We start from the raw sequence: 6,491 nt of genomic DNA, 5'->3' as shown, positions 1-6,491 counted from the left end.
GGTTTACAACCACTTTAAGGATCCATCTAGCGGGCATCACCACGGCCATGTGGAGCACAAGGGGGAGGGAGGGGCATCACGTCAACATGTTTCCACTGATGACGAAACATGTTGATGTGGAGCCCCGCCCCCCTCCCTCCCCCATGTGCTCCACATGGCCGTGGTGATGCACGCTAGATGAATCCTTAAAGTGGTTGTCAGGGCTGGGCTCAGCCCTTCCCTCTCTGAGCTGGCTGATCAGCTGTCGGCTAATTGCCAGCTTCCATCTCTTCCCACAGTTACACAGCTGCTGATGATATCCTGCTCATCAGTTCTGCCTACTTAAGCCGCCCAGAGGAGCTCTGCCTTCGCCTTGGTCACATCACAAGTAACTATGTCCTGTGTTGCTGTTTAAAGACTGCCCCCCCCCCCCCCCTAAAAATAAATTCTCTTCCTAGCACAATTTCCCTTCTCCAAAATCTCCCCTTCCCCCACACAAATCACCCCTCCTAACACATCCCCCCCTCCCTAAATTTCCCCTCCTAGCACCCCCCCTCCCCCACCCACCCAAATGTCCCCTCTTACAGTACATACCTTCTGCCACTCCCCCAAAACTCCCCTTGAATAAATAAATCCCATCCCTCTAGCATTAATCCCCCCAAATAACCACTCCTAGCACAACCCCCCCAATATTTCCCCTCCCAGAACAAATTTTACCTACTGCCGCTCCCCTGAATTTGTTCTTCCTCTCCTAGCACAAATCCCCCCCAATATTTACCCTCCCAACTAGAATTTGGGTCCTGCTATTACTCAGAACACTTTGCCTCACTCTGGTCTGATTATTCTTCTCTATTTCCGCACGAGCAGGCGAAGTTCAAGCTGCACATTTTCTGTGGAAAGAGAAAAAAAAAAGGATTAGTGGATATAACACAGGACTATCACCTTCCAGTTACATCACAGACAGCCTGTCACTTCTGCAATACTTCTCAGTATAGGACTTGGTCATTTATGATATATATGTTTCTCCAAAAATGGCAGTTTTTATAAAGGTAGTTGTCTCCACAGAGGAGGTCGGCCTGATAGGTGGCTGAGAATTCGGCGTAAAGTATAGGAACCCTTTCTACATGTTCACCCCGTGTCATGACTTTAGTACTTTAAGAGTATAAACGTCAAAAGGGGAGGACGTTATTTACTAGGGGTCCTGAGGGAAGTGAGAGGGATCCTCAATGGGAAGCCTTGACCAGGCTGAATAACCATTGCTGAGAAACTAGAAAACATTTCCCAATCACTATTCCTACCCCTGGAATAAGCGATAGAAGAAGATTCTGCCATCGCCAATCACCTATCCACCACCAATTCACAAGGAAAGGAGAATTCATTACAGATCTGTCATTTAACACTGGATAACTTCTTATTAACTAATTGTGACCCCCCCCCCCTCCCCATGAGGAAGAATGACCTCCAACTATCCAGAGGTCGTTGTTCCTCTAGTCCTAAACTGCTACAGTTTGTGAGAGACTGTATTGTATATACTGTACCTGGGTCTTTCCTCAGCTATTTAACTATGTAACTACCTAAGCAGTATAATATTACACGGTACTTACTTTTCTCAATGTCTTCCACAGGGGTCCTAGGAGGCAACTCAGCATTCCTTGGCAGCAATGACCTATCTTCCTGGCTTGTTTTACAGGACGTATGGAGATATTGAAGTTCAAAGTATATTTTCTCCATTTCTTTTTTGTAGTCTTGACTTTTTCAGACTTTTCTTTCCCTCCACATTCTTCCCCTTCCCCTTCACTTCCTTCCCCTTCACTTCCTTCCCCTGCACTTCCTTCCCCTGCACTTCCTTCCCCTGCACCTTCTCCAACGCCACTTCCTTCCCTATATTTTTTTTTAGTGTCACTTTCTTCAATGACACTTTCTTCTGTGCATTTTCTTCCTTCCCCCTTGCTTTTTTCAACGTGACTTGGCCAGGATCTCTTTATCTCTCCTAGCTCATTCAGCCGGATATTTTTCGCTTGGCTTACTTCCTTTTCCTCCTCTCTTTCCTGTCTTTCCTCTTCCCACATCTCTTTTATTCCCTTACCCGGCCACGTTTCTTTTACCTTGCCCAGCCTACTCGCCTGGAACGCTTTCCTTTCGTCAGTTCCACTCCTCTCCATATGAGCCTATAAGGAAAAAAAAGAACAAGAAGGTAAGTGCAAGCACAGATTTGTCACTCTACTCTTTCTTTAAAGCGGAGTTCCACCCAAAAATGGAACTTCCGCTTTAAGTGATGGTGACCCCCTGACATGCCACATTTGGCATGTCATTTTTTTTTTGGGAGTAGGAGCGGGTACCCTGTTTTTAGAGGCACCCAGCTCCCACTTCCTCCCCTGGCACCGGAAAGGAAGATCACCTCTCCCCCCTCCCTCCCTGCAATCTTCTGGGACACGTCACAGGTCCAATAAGATTGCCCGGCCATTCACAGCGTGCAGCTGAGTGGCGATGCATACTGGCACATTATTCCTTTACTTTGCAGGATTTAAAAAAAAAAGAAACTTTGGCGGTTTACTTCCTCTTTAATGCATGGAATGCATTTAAGGTGAAAAACCTTCAGCCTTTAGAACCACTTTATAATTAAATCAGGAAGGCTGGCAACTCTTGAATAAAAGTACTTTATTAGTTACATGGGTACAGGCTATACTTTAACACGTTTCGGCTAAGAAGCCTTCATCAGATTATGCTTTAATGAAGACTTCCTAGCCGAAACGCGTCAGCCTGTACCTATATAACTAATAAAGTACTTTTATTCAGGAGCATACCCGTGTAGCCAGCCTTCCTGATTTAAGTATCGTATCTGTGGGGCCTGAATGTCCCGGCTAGAGCACTGGATCGTGGACTTTTATATTAGCAGTTGAGCTGGGGTGACAATTTGTTACTCACTTTAACTATAACTACCTAAGCAAAAAAGCCCATCCAGCGCTCAGACCAAGGAACATCACCCAGGGGCTGTGGCACGTAATGATTTCAGCCACGCCGCCCTCCTCAGACTGGGCAATCTTCAGAAAACTGTAAAAACATGTACAAGAGGGCGCAAACGCCTAGTGCGGGGGGTGGGCAACCTCGGCCCTCCGGCTGTTTTAAAACTACAAGTCCCATGACACATTGCAAGACCCTGACAATCACAGGCATGAGCCCTGGAGGCAGAGGTATGATGGGATTTGTAGTTTGGGCCGAAGCTGCCTACCCCTGGCATAGTGCATTACCTCCAAAATCATTTTATTTAAAAATCATATAAAGTAATATACTTACAAAAGCTCGACAAAAACAGCAATCCAGAAAGTGTGATTGGCATCGCCACCGACGCCACACAATGAAGAAGCTTACGCGTTTCGGGGGGGGACAGACCCCCGTTTCAGTGCCCATCTCACTTGCTGCTATTGTCTAGCTTGATTCTAATTGGCTTTTGTGAGTATATTACTTTATTTGAATTTAAATAAATGATTTTGGAGGTAGTGCACTAGGCGCAGGCGCCCTCTTGTACATGTTTTCATAGCTACCTAAGCATTATAATATTATGGGATACTTACTATGCTGGCCTGGCTGTATGTAACCTTGTCATCTCTTCTGCTCTCTATTCCTCCTTGTTCCACTTCAATTTCTGTTCTCTCCCTCTCTTCTTTTCTTTTTCCTTCCTCCCCCTCGCTCCCTCTCCCTTGTGAATAGTCGTATTCACTTGAGACCGCACTAATAAAGGACGTCCCTCCAAATGAGACATGGGAAGCGGTTCGCTTCTCACGTCCTTTCTTGCTGAGATCTTTGCTTTTCCTGAGAGCGCTTTTCAGGGCTCTCTTGATTGGCTCGGCCTCCATCAGATTGTCCCCCTCTATTTTCCTGTCCTTTCCTGCGACCACTTTTTCTCTCTTCTCTTGGAGCTCTCTCTCTAGCTTTCTCGCCACTTCCTCCTTTATCCTCATTTCATTCTCCCTGAGCTCCTCCCCTTCTCTGTCTATCTCCTCTTGTCTCCACCTTCTTGCTTTCCTCATCCTTGCTTCCTCCTCCCTAACTGCGTCCGCTTGTGCTTTCTTCTTTAGGAACGCCTCCTCACTCTGACGCACTTCCTCACTCTGACGCACTTCCTCACTCTGACGCACTTCCTTTCTGTTTTGCATTTTCACCTAAAAAAAAAATAAATAAATAAAAGAAATGGTGAGTTGACGTGAAGTTGAAATATTAAAGTGGAACTCTGCTCCAAAACTTTTTTGTTTAAAATTTTAGATGGGGAGGCGAAAAGTATTTCCAAATATTTCTAAGGTTCGTTATTTTCTGTGAAAATTATATTACACTTTTTAAAAGAGTTACTCATCAGTTGGTGACTTAGATATTACAAAAAGTTTTAAAGGATCTAAAAAAAAAAAAAAAAAAAAAAAAAAAAAGGGTGGTAACTGAACTTCCACTTTAAGAAAACAAGACAATAATACAATTTTATATAGTAAAGGGCACATATAATAAGGGTACAAAAAGACACTTACTGATTAGATCTGTCTTGACAATAAATTCAGAATCCAACTACGAAAAATCTCTTTGAACGCTCAAATAAGTCTAGAATAACACCTGCAGAGAGAAAAAAAACAAAACGATTAATTTTTTTCTTTTACTTTAAGTGGTTAAAGTAAACCCTATAAAAAAAAAATATATCTATATATATATACATATATAAAAAAAATAAAAAGAGAGAGAGAGATCCTGTTCCCTTATAGCGCATTAAACAGTACAGTTTTTATAAAACGATTTACAGAGAAGGTCTGGTGATAGAATGACTGCCCATAATCTGAGAATCGCGGTGATACCTCACATGTGTTGGACAATTGCTGTTTGCGTTTGTGCAGGACCGTCCCAGGCGTTCGCCTTTGAACGAGGGGGGGGGGGGTAGGGGGTCACTTTAACATTTTTTTTTTTTTATTTCATTAATTCATTTATTTTTATACTGTTGCTTTTAAAATGTACGCCTTTTAGTCGCTGTTGCGCGAGCGTGCGCAATTTTAACGCGTTTGGTATCTATTTACTCGGCGTAACAACATATTTTACTAAACAATTGAGTTGTGTTGTGGTTTTTTTTTTTGCATTATTTTTTTTTCCCCCAAAAAAATTGCATTTGAAAAACCGCTGCGCAAATACAGCGTGACATAAAAAAAAAAAAAAACTGCAAAGCCCACCCGTAATTGTCATTTAAAGTAACGCAGAGCCGTATCGGAAAAAAAATGGCCTGGTCAGGAAGAGGGGGGGAGGGGGGGTAAATCTTCCAGGGCTAAAATGGTTAAAAATATATATATATATATATATATATATATATAATAATGTTTGGGGGTTCGAAGTAAATTTCTAGCAAAAAAAAAAAATACTCATTTGTTACATAAGGTGTCAGAAAAAGCCTGGTGGTTAAAAAATGTCAGCAAAAACGCACTTTCTAATTGAAATGCATTGAAAATGGATACTTTTTTTTTTTTTTGTGTGATTTTTATTTCCCGGTGATTGATACGAAAAACCCCGGCGCTGGAAATAAGTATTCCAATCTTATAAACCAGTATAAATACGATGTGTGCAATGGATAGAAAGACTTTCCCCAGTAACTGGTACCACAACCCCGGCGCTGGAAATAAAACATTTACTTTCTATACATTTAAATAATAATAAAAGTTCATATATTAGTGACGGATTTCTCTCTATATTATCTTCTATGTATTATTTCTATATTTATGTCATGTCAGTGAATGATTCGCCATCAGTGAAGAACATTCTATGGATAATTGTATGTAGAACACAGAGCAACAAATACAACGTACCTCTCTCTACCGCTCTCCAGACTAGAATGACTCTGGCACAGCTCCGCACTCACTATAATGGCTGAGAAGGGAGCTATACTGTGACGTCACCACTTGTTCACTGCGCAACTCGGCCAGGGACCTCCCATATATGGGCATGCCACTGTTACTCTCAGTCTGTGTGAGATGAGAAAAAGGGAGTCACGTGACCATACGGAGCGGACCTGTTTGAGAACTAGTCTCTGTTTACCCCCAATCAGGCTCCGCCCAATCCTCGGCCATGGGATCTAACAGCGTGAGGGGAAGGGGGCGGGCGCTGTGGCCCGCCCATCCCTAAAAACACCGCCCACAAGACAATAGTGTCTTTACATCACCCCCTCCCTGTCCCCGCCCACCCTAAACACAGCCCTCCCCCTCTGGTCATTCATGTGCGGAGGGAGGGGAGGTGTCTCAGCCGGGAGGGGGAGGAGTTAGTGTAATGGAGTCTCCTCTTATTGGATGATGGATCTGATGCTGTGTATGGAGATTCATTACCAATCCACCATAACGATCATATCTCCCCCTCCCCCTCCATTTTATTACTGTGCATCCAATCCAGGTGTTATAGATGATCGTCCAATCATATCTTCCCTCCTAATCCGTCTAATAAGGGGGGTCCTGGACCTCCATAGAAGATTGTACGATCTCCTATACACCGTACAATCTGAT

General features: G+C 43.4%; 1 long non-coding RNA gene across 2 annotated transcripts; it reads right to left on the bottom strand.

Annotated features, from left to right (window-relative positions):
- Positions 1–1,466: 1,466 nt before the first annotated feature.
- Positions 1,467–6,051, bottom strand: LOC141129731 (uncharacterized). 2 transcript variants are annotated; one of them, XR_012241857.1, is made up of 4 exons: positions 5,805–6,051; positions 4,494–4,575; positions 3,991–4,139; positions 1,467–2,147 (listed from the first exon to the last, which is right to left on the bottom strand). It is a non-coding gene; the product is annotated as an uncharacterized lncRNA (long non-coding RNA). The 2 variants fall into 2 exon arrangements; XR_012241856.1 differs by lacking the exon at positions 1,467–2,147 and having other exon boundaries at positions 3,083–4,139.
- Positions 6,052–6,491: the final 440 nt, after the last annotated feature.

This window comes from Aquarana catesbeiana, linkage group LG02 (genome assembly GCF_042186555.1).
Source record: "Aquarana catesbeiana isolate 2022-GZ linkage group LG02, ASM4218655v1, whole genome shotgun sequence".
Classification (NCBI taxonomy): Eukaryota; Metazoa; Chordata; class Amphibia; order Anura; family Ranidae; genus Aquarana; species Aquarana catesbeiana.
Note: the sequence above shows the minus strand (reverse complement) of the source record. Positions and strands in the feature narration are given on the sequence as shown.